Source organism: Prosopis cineraria, unplaced genomic scaffold (genome assembly GCF_029017545.1).
Source record: "Prosopis cineraria cultivar Desert tree isolate PC_DT_omini unplaced genomic scaffold, ASM2901754v1 PC10, whole genome shotgun sequence".
Lineage (NCBI taxonomy): Eukaryota > Viridiplantae > Streptophyta > Magnoliopsida > Fabales > Fabaceae > Prosopis > Prosopis cineraria.
This window is the reverse complement of record NW_026555341.1, coordinates 12,318,159-12,328,009: the sequence shown is the minus strand read 5'-3', so window position 1 is coordinate 12,328,009 and position 9,851 is coordinate 12,318,159.

Genomic DNA, 9,851 nt, shown 5'->3' with positions numbered 1-9,851 from the left:
TCTCTTCCCTTCACTCCTACAGTTATTGAACATTTTATGAAATAATTTTTTTAGCTACATTTTTAAATTGTTTAAATTAAATTTTTATCGTTTATATTTATTAATTTCCAATAATGGCATATTTTAATAATAATTTTATGAAATGATAAAGGGTTAAAGGGCCACTTTGTCTTTAAATTATAGTCTAAGAGTATCTGAGATTTTAAATTTAATTTTCATATAATATTTTCTTTTAACATTTGAAAATGGTGTAATGTTATCTCTATTATTAATAAAAAACAACTTAATTTTTTTTATAAATAACTTTGAATGTTAATTGGCAAGATAATTATGTAAAAAGAGCTCAAAAATTATATAAAATGATTACAAAATTACAGAAAATGATCCAAAAATTATAAATAAATACTCCCTCCGTCCTAAATTATAAGTATATTTTTGTTTTGACAAAACTAAAATAAAGTGTATTTAATAAGTTTTATTGATACGTGTGATTTTATTTAAAAATATCTTATAATTTAAAATAAAAGGAGTGTTATATAAAAAAATTAATACCAATAAGTTTTATGAAATACAAATAAATACAAAGAGATAAATCTTAATTACTTTATGTATAAAGTATCTTGTAGCCTCTTATGCTTGGGGCTTTCATCGATTTGATCCCTTAACTTTAATTGGTATTAATTTTCTTATGCTAAAGTATACTTTTGGTGATATAATTTTATATAATATTTTAATTTAGTTTTTTAATTTTATAAAGTATATTTTTAGTCCTTTAACTCTAACATTGTTAGTTTTAAATGGTTATTTTTTATAAAAATTATTTTTATTTTAAAAAATTAAACTTAATAAGTCAACATTTGAAAATATTTTATCAATATTTAAAATTTCAATGTTAAAATTTTTGGTGATGAAATTAACAGTGTTAAGATTAAATGACTGAAAATATACTTTATAAAATTAATTGACCAAAATAAAATTTTATATAAAGTTAAAGGATTAAAAGAATACTTCAACCATTTTCTTATATGATAGAGTACTTATTTGAAATTTTTGAGTCTTTTCTATAATTATTTTGGTCTTTTTTAAAAATTTTTTAATCAATTAATAATTAAAGTTAACTTTTATTAATATAGGAGTAACATTGTCCTATTGTCTTGAAATGTTGAAGTGAATGATTACACAAATAAAAATAAATTTAAAATACTAAATATTTTTAGATTTATAGTTTAAGGATAAATTTATCCTTATTTTTTAATAATTCAAGAGAACTCAACAAATCAAACAGCGAGGTAGGTCCCTGAGTTTAAATCCTATCCATTTAAAATCTTATCCAAAAGTTGAGATAATAAGTGGGGCAAAAGTGCACAGAACACGTCCAATTTAAAGATGTCAATTTAATTATAAGAAATGAAATTTAAAAAACAAACAATAGTGAAGTTAAATAAAAAAAAATTATTGATTTAGACGTAATCTTTTTTGAGAAAAAGACTTAATATTTTTAAAATTATATATTTACAATAATTTATGAGTATTTTTATGAGATCTATGAGAAAACTCAAAAAATCCATGAGAAACATTTTTTTTTCATGCCTTTTCTCATGGATAAAGGGCCTCTAAAAATGCTGAAAAAAATTTCTCAGCTCAGAGTCCTCATGTGAAATTATATCATCTCACCAACCATATCTTATGAGAAATTATTGCTTAACCAAAAGCATTCAATCCTTACTAATGATATTCATTGTTTGTGAGTTTCATTAATTATAAATTTACTCTTTGATAAGTTTTAAACAATAATAGTTCATTATTAAACTTATTTTTTTTTATCCCTGTTTTATTAATTGAAATAAAGAAACTTAAGCTTGGAGAACTTAAGGGGATTTGAGATTACTTTTATAAAGGGCTAAGGTTACATACTCAAAGAGGAGTTTGAATTATACTAGGCCAAACAAAGCTCAAATTAATTTTAGTGGACATAGTGAAAAATCTTAAATGTAGTTTGAGAACTAAACATAAGCCCAAGTTATTAGAGTTAAATCCAGATAAATGCACTGTACAAAGCTTAACTTCCCTTCTCATAGTATTGTTTAGTTGATTTCATTCCTAACTTACCTTTTACTTGTGCATGCTTTGCTTTAATTTTAATTAGCCTAATTCAAACAATACTGAAGTTAAATAAAAAAATTTATTGATTTACAACAATTTACGAGTATTTTTGAGATCTATGGGAAAAATTAAAAAATCCATGAGAAACAGCTTTTTCCATGCGTTTTCTCATGGATAAAGCCCTATGAAAATACTGAAAATATTCTCTCAACTCAGAATTGTCATGTGAAATTATATTTTTTCACAAACCGAATCTTATGAGAAAAACTCCATTCACACAATCAAGCAAGAAAATTAAGCTACATTCTCATGGGTTTGACTCCAACGAGAATTTTTATCAAACAGAAATCTATGAGAAACAATAATTAATTCTTTCAAACACCGTGAAACCTAATCTCCCATAGGAGCTTCGTGCCTGAGAAGCTAATTTCTCATGGCATGATGCTTGTGAGGAGTTACTTTGTTTCATAGTTATTTAAAATCTATATCCTTTATAAAAGATTAAAAGATATAATCTATATATTATTTAAACAAATATTTTAATATAATAATCCTGATCAACTAACAACAGCCCATAAATGGAAGAGGCAAGAACTTACATAGACTGAGAGTGGGATTAAAGGATCGAGAGTTGAGATCGAGAGGCGAGAACTTGAGAGAGTTTCGAAGCTTGTGGTTTTGTTTTTGGATGGAGCTGATAAAGAAGTCACAGAGATATTTAATTGGATAGTGACTGAGCGAGACATATACAGGCGAGACATGTCAGCTGCTTCTCACAATAACTCGAGCTCTCGGACCGTCGGACGCTAACCAAATAGTAGAGTTGGGAATAGGATATGCCATTAACATAGGCCTATGAACTAACCTACTTTCAAGTCCAATATAGTCTGCTTATTATATAAGTTTTGGTTAGGTTTTATATTTTTAATTAAGCCTTTTGTTTAAATATTGGTTAAGCTTATTTTTTAAGGTTTAACTTACAAGCCTAACAAATTAATTTATATATATATATATATATATTATAATATATCATAAATATGTCAGTTGCATTATTTGATTTTTAATCAATTTACTTTTAGTTATATTTTCAATCATATTAGACTTATATATTAACCTTGATGTTGTTACTTTATTGTTATATTTTATTATAATTATTAAGTCCTTTCAATTACTCTATATTATAATTGATAAATCTAGTTATATATTATATATAATAATCATGAAATGTTTAAAATAAAAATGCAAGCTCATTTAAAAGATTTACTTTTAAGTAGGTTATTAAATAGGCTTTTAAGCTAAATTAGGTTTTAGGTAGGCTTGGGTCTAAATTTTGAAAAAAGCTTTATAGATGCTTTAAGCTATACTCAGGTCTCTGATTTACCACACAGGCTCAAGTTTATTTGGCCAAAACCTAACTCGGTCTAACATATTTTCACTCCTATCAAATAGTTAGAAACTTTTTTAGTCATTCAGGTATTTATCTAGTTTCAATTTTTATTTTAAATTAATTATTGTTGTTATTACAAAAAAATATAAAATATAAATTTTGAGACACTTAAAAAATATTGAAGATATCATTTTTCTAAAGAAATTGTGGGTCTTAACATTCAAAAATCAAGATATAAATACATGTTTAAAATTGGTCAGCCAAGTTTGGCCTAATTTATCGTTCTAGTAGTAGTCATGTTTCTGCACACATCTAAGGCGAGGCCAAAAATGTTCTTAAAAGTAAATTAATAATTACATGTGTGAGGGGTGGTGTATATTTAATTTTGGGTTAAACGATAATTTTATCTCAAATTATAGGTCCAAGGTTGTTGGTGAACAAACATTTATCAAAAAGGCATAAAAAATTATAAATAAATACCCAATAAAAATATTATTTTTCTTAAATTATAAATAAATATCAAAAGAAAAATGTTATCTTCTTCCCATGTAAAATACTAAAATTATTATTTCGATTTATCAGTTTAATGGGCTATCAGGTGATTATCCGATTACCATTATTGAAGACAATGCTGGTAAGTAATTGGAAAATAATGTGCATGTTTTGATAATATCTTATTAAAATAATAATATTTTAATATTTAATAATATTAATGTTATAATTTATAAATATTTCTCCAAAACTTATAAATATCTTTTAAAAATTAAACAGCTTAAGTAGTGTATCTGAGTATTATAAATGAATGTATTTTTCACACTAAAAAGTTGTAAATTAAAATAGTACAATAAATGATAAATCTTCATTAAAAATTTAAAAGTCCTCTTTGAAAAATTTACGGTAGCGTAAAAAAATTCGTTAACTTTGAAATCATAGATATATAATAGTTAAGTTATAATTATTGGATAAATTGTAAATCTTAAAATTTGACTTGGCTTATAAATTGTAAGTGAAGATTCTTAAATAATAATATTTAAATTATTATATATTAAAGTATTACTATTTGGATAATATATATTTTAGTTACTTGTCGATATTGTTGTTAGCTATTGTAAACCTATAATTACCTAGTAGTCAATAAAGTTGCTAGTTAAAATGGTTTTTAGATAAATTTTTCATTTGCACAGAAGGATGGAGAGCGGGAGAGCTTCTGGCACTGTTGCCGGAGGAACACGATGCCCTAGTTCGTCATCAGAAAAAGGTTCGAGCGGGAGATGGCTCTTTCTCCTTTGAACAGAGCCTCATGCCTAAAGAGGAAGCATGGATGTGTGAGGAGGAAGATGAGGCTAAGGGGTAGAAGGAGGATAGAGGGACGAGTTCTGTGGCAGTTGATCCTGAGAGGAAGACAAGTAAAACTTGGAAGTCCTACAAACATGCTTGTACTAATAGGAGAGACGAGGAGGAAGATGAGGAGGATTGGTGGAGTAGAGACAAATGGAAGTCAAGGATATTAGTGAAGATGACATCGAGAGGGTTTGAACGTTATCATCCCTCTAGAGGAGGAGGAAAGACTAGCTAAGAAATGGAAGAACGCTTTTATTGTCACATTGTTAGGAAGGATGGTAAGGTTAATTATATGGAATCCAAGCTACCATAGATGTGGGGGCGTTTTGATGTGGAAGTTATCGATGTGGGCTCTGGTTTCTTTATGGTGCAATTCAAAAATAGAAAGGATTATGATTCTGCACTTGAGGTCCTTAGTTGTTATTTGATCACTACCTAGCAGTTCAACCTTAGAAAGAAGACTTTGAACTAGATAAAGAGAAGATTACTAAGATTGTTGCTTAGATTCGTATTTTCAAAGTTCCTCTGGATTATTATGATAAGTGTACACTATATGTTCTGGGGTCATAGATTGGTTGAGTCTTAAAAGTATACATGACTACCATGAAAAGGAAGAAGGGTAGATTTGCTCATTTGTGTGTTAAACTGGACCTCAATGCCATTCTTAGACCGATCGTGCTCATCAATGGCAAGGAGAAACGTATTCAATATGAAAGTATCTATCTTATATGTTTGAAGTGTGGCAAATATGGACATGATGCAGATCACTGTTCGTTTAAATAATCATTGACTAGAGCCATACAAGGTCGAGTCTCGAAAACTTTGCAAAAACAAGGAGAACAGATGGATATTCAATCAGATGCGATCATTCTTTAAGAGAAGCAGTCAAAACTTAGGCCTACTCTGCTAGGGGCTTCTTAAAATCTAAAAATAAAGCAAGCAACTTCGAATGAACTGGACATATTGCAAAGGGCTAAAAACAGGTTGGGGGGTTCGTTTGAAACTATCTTAGTTGGATTGAGTGAACAGAACATGGAGCTGGATCGTAAGGGAGGATAGGGTAATTTTACGGGTTGTGTTTCAAGTAAACCTATAGATGAAGATAGTGTGAATTATGAGGAAGAGAACATGAATGTGGATTATGATCTACTAGATCCGGGTGCAGGCCATTCAAAGGAATTCCTTATACATTCGAAACCCGCTTTCTTTTGAGCAACATGCAGATATGTTAAGCAAACTGGCTGTCAATGATGGCCATATAGTGCATGATTAATGGTTTGTTGTATTTTCTTAACTATATTCTCATGGATGGAAGTAGTAATACCATTCTTATTTGGAACATTAGGGGCATTAGTGGAAGAAGTTTCCGAGACTTCTTGTTGAGTTACATTGTAGATATAAGTTTAAGTTCCTTACTCTTCTAGAAACTACACATGACAGCTCCAAAGCTTAGAGTTTAACTCAGAGAATTAGGCTTCTAAATTTTGACTGTGTCAAAGCAGACAGATTTAGTGGTGGTATACGATGCTTTTGGGGGATAATATTGGCTTTCAAGTGAAGGAGAAGCATGAGCAAATTTTACATGGTTGTTTTAATCGTGGAACCAAAGAGCAATGGGATTTATCTATTGTGTATGGTAACCCATATTTTACCTGAAGATAGTCTCTGTGGCAGTCTCTACGTTAGATTGAAGATAACCTGTGTAAAAATGGTATATAGGCAGAGACTTTAATGCTACTCTCAGTGATGGTGAACGTACCTCATTTTCATCCACCCTTGTTCGACCAAATTGGCATTTCAAGGAATGATTTATTAGGTCTATTTTGATTGATATGGGGTTTCAAAGACCTAAATATACATAGAGTAACGGGAGAACATGTAGCAAAATTGATAGGTATTGTGTAAATGTTGAGTGGTTTGAAAAGTTTAATTAAGCCTCAGTGATTGACTTACCTAAATATAAGTCAGACCATTGTCCTATACTGCTCAAACTATGGAAGGATGTCGGTAAAGAAAAGAGGAAGTACTCGCTCAGATTTTTTGCTCCCTGGATTATGCATGAAGTTTTTGAATCAATTGTGAATGGTTCTTGGAGTCCATCTCATAGTTGGGAAGATAATGTGGAAAAGGTTTGTTTTGAATGTGATGGAATGAAATAGACAGGTGTCTGGAAATATCAACAAGCGTAAGGCTAGTTTACTCTATAAGCTTGATTATATTTTCAGGAAACTGAGTAATAATCCGTGCTTAAGAAACTGGAAGATGAACAAAGTACTCTATGAGCTGAAATTGGAAGAAGTGTTAGTGCAAGAAGAGATTATGTGGTTGCAAAGGTCTAGGTGTAACAAGTATTCCTAAGGGGACAAGAATATAAGGTATTTTCATATTATGGCTAATAATCACAAGAGAAGGAAGCAGATTAAGCTCTTAAAGGGGAAGATGATGAATGGATTTATGATAAAGAATGCTTGAAAGGAATAGGTACGGACTATTTTACAAGCCTCTATTCAGAGACATCGCCTTCTCCTAATCATATTGTTTTTGGAGGGAGATTCCTACAATCTCACAAGCGAAGTTAGATTTATTGAGAGAGGAGATTACTTTACAAGAGGTAAAACAGAATTTGTTTTCTATAGGTCCTCCCAAAGCCTCGGGCCTTGATGGTTTGAATCATTTATTTTTCCAACATTAATGGGAATTGGTGGGGAATATAATTTTTCAGCTGGTACAACAGATTTTTGAAAATCCTAATTTGGTAGGAAGAATTAATGATATGAATATTATTTTAATTCTGAAGATTGAGAATCTTGAATCAATTGAAAGACTTCTGTCCTATTAGTCTTTGCAATGTCATTTAGAAAGTATGACTAAAGTCCTTGCCTCATGATTAAAAACTATCATGCCTAAGGTTGTGGCCCTTAATCAGTGTAGTTTTGTCCCTGGAAGGCAAAGTACAGACAATATTGTTGTTGTTAAGGAAATTATTCATTCTTTTCAAAAATTTTCAAGAAAGAAAGGCTTTATGGCCTTGAAGATTGACTTGAGAAAGCTTATGATCGAGCTAGATAGGGATTTATCATCCAATGTCTTAAGGAATTGAACATACCTAAAGCATTTGTGAATTTGGTGGTTGTGTGTCTCTCTACTGCTCTATACAAGTATTATGGAATGGTGAAAAAGGGAGAAATTTACCTATAGGGGGCTAAATCAAGGAGATCCAATATCTCCTTATTTGTTTGTGTTGATTATGGAGAAGTTAGGACATTAATTTAAGGTGAAGTGGAGGATGGCAACTAGTTACCTTTTTGCTTTAAAAGGAATGGGATTGTTATATCTCATCTATTCTTTGTGAATGATCTTTTATTTTTTGCTGAAGCTAGCTTGGATCAAGCTAGGATGATTAAAGTTTGCCTTGATGATTTTACAGTTTATCAGGGGAAAAAGTTAATAGCAATAAATTTAGGATCTTTTTCTTCGAGAATGCAGGGTGAAGTAAAGCTACAGAGATAAGTAATTTCTTGAGGTTTACATCTATGACAGATCTGGAGAAGTATTTAGGTGTACCTTTGCTGCATAAGAAAGTCACAAAAGCTACATATTAACATGTGTTAAACAATATGGAGACTCATCTTTCTTCTTGAAAGGTAAATTCTTTATCTTTGGTAGCCAGACATACCCTAGTTTCTTCAGTGGTTGTTGCTATCCCAACATACATGATGCAATCTACGCCTCTGCCTCTTAGAATATGTCACGAGATTAATAAAAAGTATCAACAATTCATATGGGAGAGTACGAATAACGAAAGGAAAATGCACTTAGTAGCTTGGGGAGATATGTGTTAGAGGAAAGAAGATGGTGCTTTGGGTCTCAGGGAGGCTCATAGACAAAAAAAAGGCATTCATGATAAAACTTTGGATGGGGTTTGATTAAAAGAAGGGATGCATTATGCGTAAGAATTATGAGAGAGAAGTATAAATGTGGAGACGATGTGATACTTACTGTTAAAACTAGACGATGTGCTTCAAGTGCTTGGAGAGGATTTTGTGATGCATGGCTTGACACCAATAATGATATAGCATGGCAATTAGGTTGTGGCACTTGTATCAGATTTTAGAAAGATCGTTGGCTACCTCACTATAAGGGACTATTAAGTTATGTTACTAACCCACTGTCTGATGAAGTTTGTGAGGAGACAATAGATAAATACATTAATCCCTCGGGCAACTGGAATAGACATAAATTTGAAGACTTTCTGCCATTGACTGTGGTTAGAGAGATTATTTACGTGAGAATTTCACCTGATGAGGATGGAATAAGGTGGAGATAGAGGATGGAATAAGGTGGAGATGGAATAATAATGGTGAGTTTACTATTAGGTCTACTTACATAGGTTTGTCCCCCACCAGTAATACGACTCGAAGAGGCTTTTGGAGGAAGTTATGGAAGGCTCATATTCCTCAAAGAAATAAGACTTTCTTGTGGTTATGCAATCGCTGTAGGATTATGACGAACGTGTTTCGTGCTGCCAGAGGACTACAAACGGATACCTCATGTGCTTTATGTTTGCATCACAGGGAAGATATCACGTATATGCTCTGTGATTGCTACTTAGCAGAGGGATGTTGGGAGAGAGTGGTGCCTTTGGAGTGGAGACCCAAATTTCTCTCTTTCGAGACTCATGAAGAATGGATGGATTGAAACTTATCTTAGAGATTCTTGGTGAATGGTTTTAAATGGGATGTATGGTTTGCTATTCATTACAGGCAACTCTGGATTAATAGAAATTTGAGGGTGTTTCAACAAAAAGCCTTTGGTGTTCAAACTATACTTGCTCAGACACAGGCAGTGATCAATAGTCTAATCTGAAGCTGTTGACAAATAATATTACGAAAGATCGGAGTATGTGGTATGCTCCTGAACTTAGGACTATGAAGTTTAACATCAATGGTGCTTGCGTTATAGATGGACGTGTCACTGGATGTGGTGGAATTTCTAGAGATCACATGAGAAAATTTTTAGG